The following is a 19,885-nucleotide window of genomic DNA, read 5'->3' as shown; positions in this document are numbered from 1 at the left end:
ATGGAAAACGGGGTAAAACAGGTATTGCCAGATCAATGTTATTTCCAGAAAAACGCCCCCTGGCAACAAAAAACAAAGAAAAAATTATCGAAAAAACTTTTTTGACAGTATCTCCACTTCTACTCTATAAAATAAATAAAAATGCAGCATTTCTGAAAGATAAATGAATTTCCTTTTCACCAGTGCATTATTTAATAAATATAATTAAGCCGTTGCAGAGAAAAACGATGTTCCATTTTACCCCTGGCTCTGTTCCGTTTAACAAATTTTTTTTTGTTTTTTGGCATTTTTTAATGTTGGAATTTCATCACATAACTAAATGATTCAACAAAAAAAAATAACCAAATGTAAAAAAATGCCAGGGAATCACCCCTATACTTTTATTTTTTTATTATTCTTTTTTTTATTTAAATGGTATTTAAATTTTTTAAATTTAAATGGTAGCGTAAAAAAAATGTCCCACATAGCTCCGGTTTCCCCTACTAGTTGGCGCTTTTTTTCGTTTTTGAGCCCTCACTTCTTTATTTCTCACTTTTTTATCCCCGCTAGGTTTAAAAAAAAGAGGAAAAAAATAGCTTTTGAAAGCGTATTTTTAGTTTATGACAATTTGAATTGTTTTAAACGAAAAGCGCTTTGAAAATGAAGGAGGGTGGGTAGAGTAGGGGGCAACATGCTCATGTGCGTGGGGTAGGACGGCCCATGTTATTCTTTTGGGCTAAAAAAACACCTGGCGATGGCGTCATCAACTAAATTTTCCGAAAATGTTCTCTCCCATCTCTAACCCAGCAACACAAGTTGCCCCGAGAAAAGTTTTCTTTGTTATTATTGCGTTTTCAAGCAATAATTTTGTTACTAAAAATAAATAAAAATTTGTTTATGAAAGAGGAAGAAATTTCCTTTCAGAAACTTATTTTTTATAAATTTTAAGCTAACTAGGGGGGAAAAAAGAAAACGAAATGTACCACACAAATTAGGGTTAGAAAAACTTTTTAATTTTTTTACCATACTACTTGGACTATTTCAGTAATTTGTTGTTTAAAAGATGCGCACTATTGAAGACTATAACTGGTAATTTTTAAAATGTAATTCCTCTGTCGCAAGAGGACGAAAAACGTGGGTGCCAAGTTACCCACTACCTCAATTGCCCCGTTCTCCCCTACTATAAATAAATCGCAAAAAAGCGCATAAAAAATCAAAAAAGGGAAATTTCGGGGATTTATTCCTCAACACGGCAAAATTTTCCTTTTTGCAAAAGTAACCCTAATAACAAGAATAACCAACAGTAAAAAAAATTTTGGAAATAATTTTTTTTTTGCGACTGGAATATTCGAGTTGTCATGGAATGACCCTTTCTTAAAAAAGGGATGAAGGTTTAAAGCACTCAATGGCAAGTTTCAAATACTTGCCACGGCAGATTTACATATTCGCTTACTCATACACTGTTTGTGGTGATAGGCAAGCGTCAAGGTTTGTAAAATTACCAATTACTTTTAGTTGTTTAAAAATAGTAATGTTTTACTTCATATCACATCTTCGCATGCACCAAACAGACCCCAAATGTCCAAAGAGTTGAAAGTGCTAGGTAAGGAGTCAAGTGTTGCATCTTGGGTGTGATTTTTTTCTCAAAAACCATTTAAAACGAGAAAAAAAATTTGAAATTATGAAATGAGGTCACCTTGTTTCAGAATGTCACAGGAGGACATAGATTCCATGAAAATTAATCTAGTAATTGATAGAAGTATTTTGTACACTCGCCAATGTCTATCAGAAACTGGAATTCTAGAACCAATTATTAAAGGAAGATGAACAAACAAAAACCATTTTTGAGTGGCTGAAGTCGTCGTGATTTTTTGTCTCAATGAATTTTTTGTTCAAATGTTCCATAATTTATTGTAGAATAGGTTTGTCTCTAACATGTACATGACCGCAATTAAAATTTTTGACAACAAAATTCAATTCCTCGTGTAAGTAATTTTGAAAAAAATGTAGTCACGAGCTTGTAGACATCTTCCATTTGTAGCATTGAAAATGAAAGAAAAAATTGTGAAAGTTTCCTCAACGAAACTCATAACTTGTGTTTTTCTTACGAGAAAGCAGTTGATATTCATGAAAGAATTCAGAATGCGGACTGCTGATGTGATTTCAATCCGTAGAAAGAATGAAAATATGCAGTGTGGAAGCATTTCTTGGAATACAAACATAGGTTTTCAAATGTTTCATCCTTGATATGTCACATTGCACACAATAATAATGCTGATGCTTCCTCAAAATTACAAAGTTGAATACAGCATTTGAAATTGTCGATTGTTTCAAATATTGTATAATATTTATCAAATAAATTTGGCCATTTTCAGCTGTAAACAATAAAATATTTCAGCATTTCAACATTATGAACATCGACAACGGAACAACATTTAACAACGGAACGCGACGATTTTTTTTGGTTGAAGCCATTATGGGTAGCATTAAGCCAATTTTTTTTTTAGATTTTCCGATCAGGGGAAGGGTAGGTTTTAAATGAATCCCAAATTTTGGGAACGCTAGAACTCCATGCAAATTAATAGATTACTTTAAAGGGGTTAACTATAAAACGGGTTAAGCTAGGAAGACATGGAAAACTCTGAAATGAAGAACTTCACAAGCTTAACAATAGTATTAATTTTCATATTTTTCGCGTCATATTTTATGTAGTCAATTGTAAATTTTTCAGATTTTATTTTTTGGCCCTTTCTAGTCCCTTTCTTCCTCCCATTCCATCCCCGCCGAGTTGTCGCCCCCTCATGAGCGCGCGTTTTCTCTGTTTAACAGAGAAAAAGGCGTGTGGGGTGAAAAGTGATGTGAAAATGGAAGTTTTTATCTTGTCGGTCGATGATATAATATGCTATAATATAATTCGGTTGACGCCCTACACAATTATCTTGCTCGTTTTCAGCCTGAACGGAGAGGTGCAAGCATATCGCCAAAATTTGGCACTCGTTACCGTCCGGCAGTAAGGCACAACAACATCAAAAGAAGAAAAAGGTCAGCGGGGTGCCAAAATCTTTGACGTAAAAGTTTCAAAAGAAGAAAAAAGATGCAACTCCCCGTTTTTCACGATGATTATTATCCCTGTTTGTCCCAATTTAAGGTTAGCTTTTCTAGCATCCATTCACCAAAGAGCCCGATATTGTGGCTTATTTCGCTACAAGAAGGCGGATGGAAGGAGCTGGTTGGTGAAGCCGACATCCCCTACCTTGTCAAGAGAGATCCAGTACTCGATCCAGGGGATCTGGGGCCCACCACTCCTCTTCTACTACATTCTTTCAACTTTCTATTTCTGTCTATCGGCAAAATCATCTGTTGTACTTTCATAACGGTGTGGTTCTGTATCACGCCGTTGCTCAGCGAAAGGTTCCAAACAGACCGTTAACCATCCCGACATACAGTTGCTGTACAACCAAGACGGTGCGATTTTGTATTACGTCTGGAAACAAGTATTTTAAAGAATAAGAGAGGGTCAGTAGACTGAGAGGCGGGTGGGCTGATGGATTTGCGTACCCCTCTGGTTTATTTGAAGAAGATGACCTCCTGACGCAAGGAAGTCGGAGTGATCAAACATGGGGCCAACCATGATGAGACCTTCTGCATCGTCGAGGGATAGTTGGCTTCGCACTTGCCAGAATGGACAGAGCTCTAGGGGGGAGATTACAATTTGCATTGGGGAACCCACCAATGATTGCTTGACAGAAAAAAGCCATCACTGGGTAAACGGAGCAAGTTGCAGCCACGGACGACCACTAAATATCGGGAATGGCGCCGCTGGAGCCCTCCATCAAATCCACCAAACTTGTGCGGGTAGTTTTGTGCTGGCTACTCCACATTTTTTTCTAGTCCAAGAAAAGTGAGATGGAAAACCTCCTTAAGGCCAGACTAGGTGTTCATGATAACGGGCACAAAGAAAATAAATAAGAAAATAAAATCAGAAAAACTAAAGAATCTCCAACAGGAAACTTAGCAAGCAGGGTACGATGGCAAGGAACTGTCATCATTGATATATTCCCTCTGAACACAGTCAGAAGAAACTGTGAAGAAGAAAAGTTCCTTGAATCTAACAAAAGGAGAAATCGGATGTGAAATTCCTCCAGGAACCAGATCAACGTCCCAATTCAAAAAGGAGATCAGCAACACTTTAAAATCTTCCAAGAACAAATTATTTGAGCAAAACGAAAACACAGAAAACTACATTTAAAAAACACGATAAGCGATAAGCGATAAGAAAAGGTTGTCCATCTATCAGAACAAATAGACAGCTGCTCTTCCAACGTGAGAAACGAATTTGATCTATTTCCTGTGGATTTTTCATTGTCAGAAGAGAGAAAATTAAAAATTAAGCCAGCTGAAACCGACGAGACAATTATTGTTCTTAGCGTTGCGAATGCCACTTTCTTTAAAGCGGTAGCTGCTGAATAAAAAGTGAAGTACTTAAAACTTCGGTTTTATCCTTTCATTCTAAACCACATGGAAAACATATCCAGGTATTTTGTATTTGTTTGCTTGATCATGTTTACTAATAATTCAATTTTTTAACGGAATGATGACTCGGGCGTTTCTGCAAGAACCGATGGATTCTTCCTCAGTGGGTTTTTTAACGACGGAAGACTAAATTTAGGCTTAGTTCCATATATTGGATGTATGATTCCGGCCACAAGCATTGCTTTTTGTTTTGAAATTCCACTTCTTAGAAAAGCTGAATTTAAAAAGACTTCTTTGCATAAATTAGTGTAGTGTGTAGTGTAGTGTGTTCCAACCAACCAGTTTTGGTGGAGGTTTATAGAGATCAGGATACTAGCAATGAGATGCTTATCATTTTCGCTTCGTTACTTGGAGGCGTGACTGTAGCGGAATTTTCTCTTGTGGGCAGTGGACCAGGAACTTCCACTGCCAGAATCACCTGTTCTTGGCCGAAAATTGCCTCCAACATCGAAGGAGTATTTTCTAAGAAAATCGCTGCCGGAATGCCATCTTGCCACCCTAAGATTGTGGTTCTGAAAAATGGTTCAGCATCCACCCGGAATTCCATTGACGAAACTCCCCAGGGTTAATTGGAGCTGGCCTTACCGATACCGGTGCAGACAAATGCCGACACCATCTTAATTTCGTGGAAAAAAACCGAAGACGGAGTAGGTTTTTTTAGTCGAATTAACTGCCTATCAAACCTCTCACATCGTCAAAAAGGAAGACAAAACAATACTATTTGAAGATCTGTAGAATTGTATTGAATTTGTCTTGTGTTTTTTTGTTATTTTTTTTTATAATAGGCAAATATTTCTTGGAAACTATATTTTGGGGTTTTATTTAAAGTGGTTTTTACCGCAGCTTCATGTCAGAACAGGTAAATTTTGTGCCCGAGGGATGGTTTAATTCAATTGGATTTGATTCCGATAAAAAAAATCGCACCGTGTTTTGAAATTTCGCTCTTTAGAAAAACCTATTTAAAAAGGCTTCATTGGACAAACTAATCGATGGCCATTTTCATGTAATCTTCAAAACTGATTCATTGCTGCATACCACCGATGTGTTTTCCAAGAGGTCGTCCTGAATATTCTTGGTTCTGAATATGGACAATTTATCTCTTCGTGTCCGGGCTGAGTGGCATATTTCCAATGGTGTCCACCCGTTTCGGCACTTTTTTCGGCACTTTCTATTTTGGCGTTTTCGGCACCCATATAAAACGCTTGGTCCCCCATTGTATTTAAAATCTCCTCGTTCATTAAAAAATATTTCCGTTTCGGTACTAATATTCTCCGTTTCGGCACTAATATTCTCCGTTTTGGCACAAATTGTGTCTTTTTCGGAACCAACTGTGTCCGTTTCGGCACAAAAGCAAAAAATTATTTTTCAAGTCATCTAGGGGTGATTTAAAATATTTGTTTTCAGGACAGTGGCGCTAGTAAGCCTGTTTCCGGCATGTACTACTGTTACCAATGCGCCGAGTCTCCTTGGAGAGGTTCCCGAAGGGCAGATATTTTTCATTCATTGTGGATTTGAAGTTCAAATTGTACTTTTTAAAAACAACTCATCTCATTTCTTCTTCTTCTTTGTTGTTCCAAAATGACAGTTCAAGTGGCGCCCCATCTGTGAACGCTCACCTTGTGAAATTACAAGAATGTGAAGAAGAATGTGACGAAAAGATCAGAAAGGCCAAATTTGCATTTCGATTCCATCGATTTAGGCAGCTGGGCTGCTTCTTCTTCTTTTTCTCCCGCAGGTGAAAAAAACACTGACACGGATCCTAAGAACATCCAGCATTGGGCCCTGGTCGTTCACTTTCCCAGAGGCAAGAAAATGTATATTTTCGAAGCTGGCAAGGGTGAAAATGGCCTTCTTCAAGCCAGCCGTGCATACGGTGTCGACTATGAAATCTTCGAGAAAGCCAAGTATTTCAGCACCATCGAGACTTGTCCCAGTGAACTGTTGACAAAAGCCAAACAAGTTTCAACAACCAAGCAATCCCCATGCTAAACCGTTTTAAAAAATAACTGTCAAACGTGGCTGAGAGAATTTTTACAGCTGATTTCTCCAAATTTGTTGCAAGCGCTATATAAGAAAATTCCTGCAATTCAAACATATTTAAGTTACCTCACAGGATCGCTCGGGAGCTCTGGCTCTAACGCTGTTCCAGATCTAGTTTCTCAAGTAGTTTCTCCTACAGTGAACGACGAAGGTTGGAAAAAAGGAGCAATAACAAAAATGAGTACATGTTGAAGAACCCTATCGACTGCCATCTTCTGTCATTTTATTTTATTCTACAACATCAAGCATTTTATAAAGAAACAATAATATATCCACATTGTCAGGAAAAAGCCTGTTCCGTGCTTCCCTAATGAGATCTCCAGCTCACGAAAAAAGTTCCTCAGAAGGAACAGATGTGGCTGGTACGCACAAATATTTAATTGCGATTGGAAAAAGAGGACGAAGAACCCCTTCCCTTTTTTCATACTCCAGAACTTAAAAGGGTCCTCATTCCAATGTTGAAGAGGTGCTTTTTTATAGTCTGCCAAGACGATTAAGGCATTGCCACTACTGCTGTTCCCTTGTCCTTGCCTTGAATTCATTTCGTCGATAAAAGAGTTATGCGTAGAACCAATATCATCATCAGGTGTTAGAGATGGATTATTAGAAGTCGGTTGGACAGAATCGCTCGAGGACTGCCAAAAGGAACCTAGTGGAATTTATTGTTTACGAATTTTGGGGGCGGTGCCGAAACAGAAATAATAGTGCGGAAACGGAAAAAATTGGCGCCGAAACCGCCAAAATTCAAAGTGCCGAAAAAAGTGCCGAAACGGGTATCTTAACTCGGTTGCTATATTCTAAATTAAAGCTTGAACTTAAGGTGATACGGAGGAGGATTATCCTGGGTCAGCTGGTTGGGTGTTTCTCAACTGCCCTCAGCCAAGGGATAGCGGGGTGATGTTGCCATATTTAGGAAAACTACATATATGTCGATTGTTTTTTGGAGAAGCGGTTCGTTTGAAGTAAAAAAATTAGCTCAAGATGTTGCTCGTGTCCTCACAGGACATGTAGAGTAAATATGACTCTGACACGAAGTCGTTCCCAGAAGAAGCAGCGCATGAGGATTCCGACACTCTGTCGAAAGTAAGTTGAGTTTTTTTTTCGGATTAGTCTTATCTTTTATCATGATTTAATAACGTTCGTTTAATAAAATTTAGGATTCCGTGCGTTTTGTTTCTGGTTTGAAGAAAAAATTCACCGAGGCCTTGTTGAAGGAGTTGGTTGTAGAGCACGGAGAGGTCAAGAGTATTAAAATAATTCTGAACTACCCATTAGTCTATTTCCAGGAATATCACGAAGCGATGAAGGCAATAAATAAGTAAAAATTTATAAATTTTTTATTAATTCAGCTCGAAAACGAGAAGTGTGTTGTTTCACTTGTTTGTAGTCTCAAGTGTGAGACGGAGACTGTCTGTATTCAGTTCTAGATTGCCTGGTATCCTCCTCAGTTGCGCACTAGTCAGTGGCGACATCTGGTGAGACACAGGTGAAGCGTACACATCTCCCTTATCTGAAAAACATAAAAAATAAACAAACAAACAAAGCAAACAAGGGCCATGGAAACAAAATACACCCGCAACATTATATGATGTTAAGAGTATTTAGAATGAATACTTGAACGAAATGGAGAATGGTAATGAACACAAGAAAATGAATGCATAGGCGAATGAATAGGGTGGTTCGTAGTTGCCATTTTGGCATGGGATTTCTCTCCCCCCCCCTCCTCCCTTAGTGCAGCCACAACTGGAAAGCAATGACATTGTCCATCAAAAATGGGTACGAATGGAAGGACAGTCAAGGAAGGGAAGAATAGAATGGGGAAAAAGGGGTCGGTTCCTTTATTTACTCTCTTTTTGTCTTTACATTCGTAGCTTTTCCGCTATTCGTTCACACCGAAAGAGAAGCGAATGGCGAATGCCCTGCACATTGTCCAACATGCATTTAGAAATATTAAGTAACGTACTTCAGAGGCTGGATTTCAAATTTTATTACTGGTCTCATTGCTTCCTCTATTCGTTCCACATGAACATAATTTAATTGTCGTCCAACACACTTAAATTTATTAATGTCGCATCAAGGTCAAACTGAGATTTTTTTATGATTGCGTCATTTTGGTCTAGCTCAATTTGTAAGATCTCCTCAATTATGACGTCACCTTCAAAGGCCCCTGTTATAAACAATGTAACACCATTAGACTGAGAATGCTAGATTGTTTGCGAAATGATATCCATACCGTAGTATTTCTTTTAATTCACCATTGGCCATTGTGATGAAATTGTTTTGTTCTCCGGCGGCTAGTTTGCTCGACCTTGCTGTTGAATCTCTCATCATCTTTGGAATGTCACCCCCCCCCCCCAGTTAATTTCTAGCATGGACATGGCATACCTAAGAATCAAAGAGTCCATCAATCCAAGTATTGGTCGCCATTACAAACGTTTGTTAATACTCAATTTATTATTTTCGTTGTACAAATTTTGACAACCCATGTTCTAGTAAACAGTCTAGAGCTGTTACCATATAATATAATCAATAGATACAACACTCTGAATGAAATGATGAACAAAAAACCATTCGAAAAGACATGCACCCAGCTCCAATCCTTCCAATCCTTGCAATCAGCTGCAACATCGTCATCAAACACACGAGGAGAAGGGGGTCTGCTGAGGGTGTCAACAATGGAGAGCTCACTTCCTGGCTTGTACACAAGATTTAAGTCAAGCATTTGAAGCTGCAGCCTCATTCGCTGAATTCGCGGAGAGCAATTGGCGATTGGTTTGTCCAACAAACTATCCAAAGGTTTGTGGTCAGATTCCACAATGACATGTTGGCAGTAACATATTGCCGAAATCTGACAAGCCCGAACTGGACAGCAAACAGCCCCTTTTCAATTTGACAATATCTTCTTTGTGTTGGAGTTAAAGATGTGGAAGAGAAGACCATCCGGCTGACCTGCATTGAAATAGCATTGAAACAGCTCCCGATTCAACAGGTGACGCGTCCACCGACACAAGTATAGGCTTAGACACATCGAAAAGACGAAGCACTGGCAAAGAAGATAATGTATAATTCGATGTTTATCTCGGCCATAGCATCCACTGCTGAGCCTCCCAACACCACGCAGAGTCTTTCTTTATAATATTATAGATCGAGAGGTCGAGTCAGAGTTGTAAGGTCCCGAAAAAACTTGTCTAAAGAAGTCACACCATCCTGAGTAGACGCTGTAAACTCAGTTTATCCGTTGGGTCAGGAATTTTCACGGTAGCATCTCATTTCTCTAGATCAGGATGAAGAGTACCATGTCCGATGACGTGTCCAAGCTAGGGCAGCTGTTGCAAAAAGAATCAGCATTTTTTAAAGGTTGAGCTTCAGATAGTTCTCACGGCGGCGCACGAACACTTTACGCAAATTGATTTTCAGGTCAGCCATCGTATCAACAGTGACGAGGAAGTCATCAAAGTACACTATAACATCGGGAAGATCCCCAAACAGTTCGGACATGACTTTTTAGTAGACCTCCTTTCCTCAATCAGAGGAATTTGATAAAAACCTGATGCCACATCCGAGCTACAGAAATATTTTGACTTTCCAATCTTCACAAAAAGCTGGTTCATAGTGGGTACGACAAAGTGCTGACTGTGACGGACCGCTGTCCGCTGAGGAAAATCAATCACGAAACCCGTAGACAGCGAAGAATATGTATTCTCGACACGGAATCACGGTACAAGGGAACACGCGCACCTTACAGTCGATTCGATTAAACTCCAAATTAAGCACAAAAAACACTCGATTCGCCGGCATGTTCCGGCCTCGTTGAAATATCTGGATCGACTGGCCGATGCACAACACTGACGTTGAATCGCTTTCTTTAACTCAGACGGATCCAATCAAATCCTGACATCACCATCTGGCTTTCCCATCACTAACATATATACGACTAACTCATGCTGTAGGCTCCACTACCGGCACAATTATTTTATCCGCCACCATTTGATCCAATTTTTGGTAAACTTTCTTGTTCAGAAAGAACGACAGACGTCCTTCAGCACTTACAACCGGATCATATAAAATGTTTTCTCAGTTTCTGTGTTCGTTTGCCCGTTATCGTCTTTTTTAAATTTCTGCCCAGATTTTCTTTCTCGCTGTCCGCTCGTTAATCCCTTAAACTCTGTTTGTAGTTTCCCTGACCTTACCATGTTTTTGACAAAACTCGAGTTATGTTGTTCTTCTACTGCTCGTTTCTCCTGAAATTGTTTCTCTGTCTGCGTTTTCTTCAATTTTGGTAAAAGTGTACTATAGCTCCCCATTTTACCATACTTTCCTTTTCATTTACCTTACTTTACTTTTCGTTTACTACATTATACACATTACCATTTTTTCACATTTACTGCATAATTCCACTTTAATATGAATGGACTACACTTAACTTGACTATTTACTATCATTATACAACGGAAAAGTAAAGTATAATATACAGTACTTTTCATGTAAAGAGGAAATATGTAGTAATTTTTAAGTAAAAGGATGGTAATATATTGAAAATGTAGTAAACGATAGTAAAGTAAGTTAAATGAATAGTATGATGTAGCAACAGCCAATCGTAATTAAGATGAGAGCCAACACGAACATTTCAATTATCATTTGTCTTTTGGAAGTTGAGTCTAGTGTACGGTCTTAAAATACCTAAACGTAGGTCAATACAAATTAAGTTAGATGAAACTCTTGATTTGCTCAATATTGAAAGTACAAAAACGTCATATTGTCAAATTACAATAAAGTTCTAACTGATTGCATTCAATATTTAGAAAGAGAAAATGGAATTTACATTTCTGAATCCACGGAACATTTCACCGAAATTGAAAAGTTGAAGTCGATCATATTTTTTTTCTTTGCATAAATTATTAACCACAAAATTGCTTTGGTCTTAACAGAGACAGAAACTGTCGAAGGAAACTGATTTGGATAGAATTAATGAAGAACAAGTTAATGTGTTAAACTGAGATAATGATGACAAAGGTGGAGTAATCGTTGAAATCGGTCCGAACCGCGATTACCGCATCAAGCTACCAACTGTTCGACTGTACTACGATAAGTCGTTAATTTGTGCGAAAGGACTTCACCATCAATCCCGTACCAACACCAGCAATGCGGTTGGAGAAAACCCCCCAGAAGATGAGGACAGCTGTCCGGTGAGTTTTGCGTCCCAAGCAGTCACGAGGAGAAGCGCAAGAACAAATAAACCATGCAATCGTTTTATCACACAGTTTTGATCCAAATATTTACAATTGTGATTGTAATGTATGAATATGATTAATTGAACTTGATGGAAGTTCTTGAACAGGATCAACTGTGTCTGTCTGTCCTTGTGTGCGCAATACAACCAAGTTTATCTTAACATCTACCAGTATATTCTATAGCTCTACTAGGACTATGAAGACCATATTATAGACTATAAGCCAAGTAATTGATGATGCTATAACAGAAAGCAAACATGTAAAAGAGAACGACATTGAGAAGATTGTGCACCAGAATGAGAAGAAGATTGAGGAATTGATGAGAATTGAAGCATACGTCAAAAAGAAATTGGTATAAAAAGTTCAGAGGGAAGTAGAAGACGCAAAAACAGATCTTCAGAAAAACGTGGATTTCTTAGACGCAATGCACAATAAATGTACTTTCAGTTGTTGGCTTCATTTGCTTGGCATTCAGAACAAAAGAAAAATCGTTAAATATGCAATGCAGATGAAAGAAGAAGCCAAATAGCATTTGGAGAAAATTAAGAAAGAAGCAGAAGAACGTCTAGAGATAATCAACAAATTGTCAGAAGAAAACCAGAAAAGTTTGACTAAAATGCGGGTAGATGCCAAACCCTTGGTCCAAAATACGTGTTGCCGATCTTGTCTTATGGTTTGAAATTCATGAGGCGATTGAAAAGGAAATGGCAGGATTTATTGCATTGTTTCTTTACCGTAACAAGTTACTTCGTTCTGGTCACTTTTCCAAGTCTGACAGAAATTGTAGCAAAAGCAGATCCAGAACAGAGGATTCTGCAAGATAGCATCGAAAAATTGGAAACGTCATTCAACGAACGTTGGAAGCCAAGACAAGATCTACCATACTGCCAAAATATCCAAAATATCCGACAAGTACAGTATCCTGCTTAGAAATTGGGACACCGATTTTTTTTAAATCCATCTAGTGGCGCATTAAAAAAGAGAACATGACAACGAAAAAGTTAGATGCAGAAGTTAATGCAAGCTGTCTGCTATCCCAACAGTTAACTTAAACCCATTTTTGGTGGACGTTAGTTTTCATAATTAGATACTTACTCATAAAGTTCAATTTAACGTTAATATTGTGTTTTATGCTAGGGAATAGTCTACACAATTAATCTGACAGAAAGTTGAGAAGGCTTCTAATCTTTATGCAAACTCAACTTTAAACAAGGGGAAAAATATTCTAACAATTTTCAATACTTATTTATAATGCTAAAGTTATCATCATACAGAACACCAGAATAGTTCCTTATGTTATAGGTAATGGCGAAACCAGACTGCACTATCCACTCTACTGCGGAAGTGTCAGCCAATACAATCAAGCTTTTATTTGTCCATCCGTCAAGTCAACCAAGAAGAAGAGGGAAAAAATGGTTTCCCAGTCCCGATGGTGAACAATGATACAGATGTCAAATCCTCAGCACAGAAGGAAAAGACGGGCATCTTTATTGGACTTTCACTTTTTAAAAACTATTCATCAGCATCCTTTTCCATTCTGAGGTATTCAAACCAGTATTTCCAAAGTATTAAAACAGGAATGATACATATTTTTTCTATTACTGGTATTGGACCAAATTATCTGATTAATACTTTCATGCCAATGGAGTGCTGCATCTTACTGCTAAAATAAGTCACTAATTAGTTTTGTTTACGTTATATTACAATTGATTTCATGCAATTGCAATATAGAAAGTTGAATCAAAGGTTTGTGTTCTACAAGAGGTTGAGTGGATAAGGAAAGTTATCTCAAACAACCCAAACGAAATATTCACGATTACAAAACTGTTGGAAATGATAAATTTGGAAAAAAACCTTTGATAATTGTTCTTTGTTGCAAAGAAATGGGGCTTTAAAAGTTTTTCATAAATGTATGTTTCGAAACAGAATTAACCTTGGAGCACCCACAACATCTGCTGCCCCAATCAGCCAACCTGCACAGATATTTGGTGCCACTTCTACGGCAGCTAGTTTTCGTTTTAGACAGAGTAGTGCAGCATTTGTAGCACTGCGTTGCAAGTCACAAGCTCTGGCTTAAGTAAGAACCTCAAGTCAACCTATACTTTAAGATCAGATTCTTGACACTCGTGTTGGTGTCATTGCAGCAGCAATACCAGCTCTTCTTCTACGTTCAAACAATTGACTTGGAGCACCCACAACATATGCTGCTGCCAATCTTTGTAGCACTAATTGCTTTTAATTTCCCAAAATGGCGTTTATTATGTTTGTTAATTTTTTTGCTTTTGGAAGGCATTCCCGCTGAAGGTAGATTTTTTTTTTTTTTTTCCCGTCCATTTCTTGTCTTCTTCATCACCGTTTGGTTCTCGAAGTTGCGGTGACGTTCTCAAAAGGTACGAATACTGTCGTACTGCAAACTTTTTATGAACCATAAATATTGTGAAGTTCAAACACTTTCACATAACAACCTGATTGAAATATATTTCCTGATCATTTAAAATAGATTCAAACGAATATATATAGTGAAATACAAAATGCCTTAAATGAAAAATTGTGAAGTGTTATGCGGTTGAGAGTTCATCGAGGGGTGGAGAAAGTTGTACATTTTTCAAAAAATAAAATCATATAAATATCTTACTTGTGATCTTAATAAATATAATAAAATATTTGCCACGTACAACACTTTGATTGCCAGACATCTCAGCCAAAACCAACTCGGCCAAGGCAACTTGGCCAGAAGTTTCTTTATGTTTTTTTTTGTGGCCAAGTCATCCAAAATATTTACATCATTTTCTGGTCAACTCGGCCTTGGTCAAAACTGGAATGTTAAAAAATAGGGCAACTCGGCCAAATACGAAAAAAATTCTTTTGTATTATAATTAAAATGCAGTGACAAAAATATGACGAAAATATAGGACAGGGGCAGTTAAAATGAATCAATCGAAGTTGCAGTCGTCTGGTTCCAATCTTTGGTCATCGACATTTTTTTTAGAATAAAATTGGCACAGTGCACTTTGGAAAGTTTTTCAAGAAACACCATTGCAGAAATTCACATTTCATTATCGTTGTAAGAAACCCACAGATCAAAATAGAGTTCACGAGGGTCCATGGATGTACTCGCTGTTTCAAAGTTTCCAGAACGAATTGGCGGAAATGGTTGACCATGGCATTCAACTGGCGACAGATGATCCCATGTTGTATTCTAGTCCTCCAATAGACTGAGTAGACGAAGCAGCTTGATCCCTATTGAAAATGGGAAATTATATTACTGTTACTACTAAAAGAAGTGCTACCAAATATCTTACTTTATTGGAGCACTAGTTGACGAGTACTGTTGAGGATGGGCTTGACGTGTCAGAGATTCATCTTGAGTTGACTGAGAAGACGAACCAGATTGATGGGTCAGAGATTCATCTTGAGTTGACTGAGAAGACAAACCAGCTTGATGAGTCAGAGATTCATCTTGAAATGACTGAGAAGACAAACCAGCTTGATGGGTCAGAGATTCATCTTGAGTTGACTGAGAAGACAAACCAGCTTGATCCCTATTGAAAATGACAAATTGAATTACTTGTATTACTGCTACCAAATATCTTACTATGTTGGAGCACTAGTTGACGAGTACTATTCAGAATGGGATTAATGTGGCAGAACTTCATCTTGAGTTGACTGAGAAGACGAACAAACTTGATTGGAAAGGGTATCTTGGGTTGACTGAGGAGACGAAGCAGCTTGATCCCTGTTGTGAGGACTGGAATGCATTCTTATTCTTTTGGATGATAATTTACAACCGATGTCTTTCTGCAAAAAAACTAAATGTCATGTTATGAACTCACAATTCCAATTCCAATAAGGTCTTATTACCTTGTTTTTACTACCAGGAGGACGTCCTCTTTCTTTTTAGATCTGTTGTCAGGTAATTCATCTTTAGTTGACTGAGAAGACGAACAAGCTTGATGGGAAAGAGTATCTTGGGTTGACTGAGAAGATGAAGCAGCTTGATCTCTGTTGACAGGACTGGAATGAATTCTTCTTCCACCAGGAGGACGTCCCCTTTTTTTAGACTTGTTGTCAGGCATTTCTTCATACTGCCACTCACCAAATTGGTCTGGGGCCTTTCGGTTCTTTGCATCCGACTTTAACATATTCAAAAATCAGTGTACAGTGTACATACCAGATAGTTAATATTGAATATAAGAATACAAGACAAGTAGGTTTACCAATTAGCTGTATTGAAATAAGAGTAACTTTACCATACGAAACATGTAGACAGAGCGAACCAGAGATTACAAGTAAATGACGCAGGTAAACTAACAGAACTATAGATAAGAAACTTGACACAGGGAGATCAACACCAGTGCCATCTGGTGGAACACAGGGAAGAGAGACTTAGTTTGAATACATTCACGTTTAGTTTCAACAACAACATGGTCTTGTATTTTACATTTGCTTTGCGTAACATACAACACTTATTACAGGGCACTTTAGTTAGGCGATAATCGAATAGGCTCTGAGCATGATGTTGAGGCACTTGAGCACACCTTCAAACGTTTGGGCAACAAAGTTGAATTAAAACGAGACCTCAACTATGAGCAAGACACCAAAATGATCGACTATTTCCAGAACATTGACTGGAATCTATTCCATCACTTGGTCATTTTAATAATATACCATGGAAACATAGAGAGGTTTGTAACAGTCGTGAGAAGGATTTTGAGAATTTTTGTTCTGAATTTTCAGGCATCAAAATTCCCGGGCTGTTGGGGAAACTTTTTTCCTTAGTGTCTATCGTGGAGAGCGTCTAATTGAGAGTAGTTTTTTATACTTAATTAGACATTTTAGAATTAGATTAAACCTTTTAATTATCATTCAAAACGTTTTGGATATATGGCCCAGCCATTTCCCCAATTCTCCCTTCCAATAAAGGAATCGGCAAGTAGCAAAATAAAAGAGGACAGCGTTTTACCAAGCTATTTTTGCCGCCTCGCATTTTTTTCCTTGCTTGGCCTTGTCCGCTAGGTTTTCAAACAGTTAGAGATCTCAAGAATTGATCTCAAGTTTCACCAAGTGATAAAAGAGATCATAAATCTTCAGCAGAATATTGACTGGAATCTCTTTGATCATATTGTCGTTACTATTATGTCTCATTGACTTTTAGGAAAATTTATCACAACCGACTGTCGTGATTATGACATTCAAGATTTTGCGACAAAGTTCTTGGGCTGTTGAAAACCCCAAATTTCTTTCTCAGTGTCTGCCGTGGACATCAACTAAATATTAGTAATTTGTATATCTTAATTATACATTTTGGAATATCAGTAAAAGTTTTATTTTTCATTTGTACGATTGATGAAGTTATTAGCCCAGCCTTTTCTTCGATTTTCCCTCACGAGAATTCAAATGGTAACTGGTTTACTCTGGACGGTTTTTTTACCGAGGGCCTGCCAACTCAAAATTTTTCATTCCTTGGCCGTTTCACCAGATTTCACAGCAGTTCGACATATGGAGGGAAGTAACAGATAAGCAGAGCGGTAATGACTATTTCTTACATTAAATGCTGCAGAACTGTTTCAGTCTGTATTTGGGTTTATTTTTTACACAGACTTGATCCTCATCCCAGAAACATAATCAAAGTGTTCAACGATTCATAATCAGCTGCAATTGACGGATATAAAGCACTTCCCTTAAATTACCGCACAATAAAGAAAAAAGATTGGATTTTTAGGTAAAATATTAGCCGATCGCTATGATACCCCATTTCGTCTTATTATTCATATAGGAAAATTCGGAAATTGCTTTCCATTTGATTCCATAGTAGACCCGAACTACGAAAGTAAATTGTCGTGAGAAATGATAATAAGAATTTTGGGAAATTCTTGTAAAAATGGAACACAAATGAAGTTTCATGGTATACAATGACTGAATTTTGGTCAAATTTTCTAAGCGCTATTTTATAAAAATTTTTACATTCTATGGCTATGATGCTGATAACTACAACATTGTGGGGGAAAAAGAAATTTAAATTTAATTCCCTGTTTTGAAATTCTTTATTTTTCTTCTCATGATCCGGTTAAGGAAGGGGAAGGGAGACCGACTGTATAGGTTTGTCAAATCTCACCCTCTCCTCGCACTACATGTTGCCATTTTTTTCTCCCTTACCCGCTCTCTGCGTGATGAAAACCGCTATTTTCCTTAGCTATTTTCGTTTGTATGTTTACCCTCTTTTGCCAAGGTAGTCAGCTCTCACCCAATATCTTACGTGTTGGTTTGTTTACCCTCGTCAGGTAGGTCAGTCTTTGCCCATTTTCTCGTTTTGTCGTCCCACGAAAGAGACAGAGGCAGCTTCTTCAGTCTCTAGCCAGACGTCATACGGACTTCTTCTAAGGCCCATAAAGTGACGAAGGAGAGCGACTCTCTTCCTCTCCTCAATTTTTCCACCATATTTTGCAAACCGACGACATCTACTGCCACCCTTTTAGAGGGACCAGATGCCGAGCAGTTAGGATTCTCGTTTCGTTCAAATCAGCGTTCTCATCAACCTAAAAGAACACAAAAGAAAAAATTGCATCAAAAGTAGAAACTGGTTAGTTGCTTAAAGTGTTCATATCTGTTTGTTCTCTTTAGCCTTAATACATACAAATCAACCGATAATTTTACAGATGAAAATGATTTCCATTACTGTGATGATTATTAAATGAACATGGACCACTCTCGAGATGTACACATTAATGATGACTATTCAATTATACAGTACCCACGCTAGGTATTGGATCACCACGGTCCAAAAGTAGCGTTTTAACCCACGCGAGATAGGCCTAACGACGGTGTCTCGCGTGGGATTTTTTTTCAGTAGACTTAGGTTGCTCGTACGAAATTTATTTTTTTTTCTCAGAAAGATGAGTGACTACTCTTCATCTTTCTGATTTTTAATTTTTAAAAAGTGTTTGGGTTCTATGGGTAATTTTATCATTTTTAAATATTGGATCACCCAAAAATATTTCGCATGGCCTGTCCCTACCCACGGCATGGCCTTAGGATATGGCGGGGAGGAATCCTTTGTCTGCAATATCCTAAGGCCATGCCGCGGGAAGAGAGAAGACGATTTTTCGCAGTCCCACCATTGAATTCTTTGCGTGCCAGATTGCCTATCATGGGACAAGTGTGAATTTGTACGCGCTGGATTAATTTCGACTATGCCACCTTTCACCAACTCTTCTAACGGAACAAGACGCTATTCTCTGTCTGATCAATGGCCTGGCTAAATTGAAACACGTTGCAGCCATGACAGCAGCAGCACTGATAAACATCCCAGCCTTCATAGCCCGAATCCAGAAGCTGGAGCAGTAAGTTATGTCAGCGAGAGCAGATTTAGCACCCACTCGTCAAGTGAATATTCCGCCACCACGTGACCACGGCACCCTGTTGTGTCAGTGGCGTTTAAGAACTTTAGTGAGAAGTTAGTAGAAATTTTGGCGACTAAATTGGAGAGTTTAACGGTTAGTAGAAGTGTTGGAAGGGATAGAGGCGTGCCATTTGAAAGGTTCAAGTAATGTTATGGCGGATGCTCTCTCTCTCAATTTAGACGGACAATTTAGAAGTTGCTGAAATGTGAGAGAGATCATGTTTTTTGTATTTTGAAAAGTAGTAGGCCTTTGGGTTATGCTCCACGTGAATTGTTCTTCTGGTATGCACTGTCAGTTGCACAAGCATGCCGTTAGTCAAACCTTTTAAAGATTCCGTCCGATTCCTCCACCAGCTCACGCATTTGAAATGTTAGGCATCGATGATCTTGGTCCCTGTACACACTACGGATTCTGGAAGCAAGCATGTAATAGTGGCGATTGATTATCCGACGAAGTGGGTGGAACTAGCAGCCGTCCCGGATACTTCTACTTCAATTTATTCAAGACGATAATATTTATCGCCATAGTCATCCGAAAGTACTTGTGAGTAACCAAGGTTCTGCGTGTTCATCGAGAGAGTTCGGCGCCATGCTGATGGTATGGAGAATCGATCACATCCCGGCTACTCCGAAACATACGCAAACGAACGGTTTATGTGAAAGGCTGAACAAGACAGTCAGAAACAGAAATTTCTCCCTTTGA

At 38.2% G+C, this 19,885-nt stretch overlaps 1 long non-coding RNA gene across 3 annotated transcripts; it reads right to left on the bottom strand.

Annotated features, from left to right (window-relative positions):
* Positions 1 to 14,632: 14,632 nt before the first annotated feature.
* On the bottom strand, positions 14,633 to 16,085 carry LOC124203451. 3 transcript variants are annotated; one of them, XR_006878539.1, is made up of 5 exons: positions 16,001 to 16,085; positions 15,645 to 15,916; positions 15,379 to 15,581; positions 15,086 to 15,325; positions 14,633 to 15,023 (listed from the first exon to the last, which is right to left on the bottom strand). It is a non-coding gene; the product is annotated as an uncharacterized LOC124203451 (long non-coding RNA). The 3 variants fall into 3 exon arrangements; XR_006878537.1 differs by having other exon boundaries at positions 16,034 to 16,073; XR_006878538.1 differs by having other exon boundaries at positions 15,645 to 16,068.
* Between the last annotated feature and the right edge of the window lie 3,800 nt (positions 16,086 to 19,885).

The sequence above is a fragment of the Daphnia pulex genome, chromosome 10 (assembly GCF_021134715.1).
Source record: "Daphnia pulex isolate KAP4 chromosome 10, ASM2113471v1".
NCBI classification, from domain to species: Eukaryota; Metazoa; Arthropoda; class Branchiopoda; order Diplostraca; family Daphniidae; genus Daphnia; species Daphnia pulex.
Note: the sequence above shows the minus strand (reverse complement) of the source record. Positions and strands in the feature narration are given on the sequence as shown.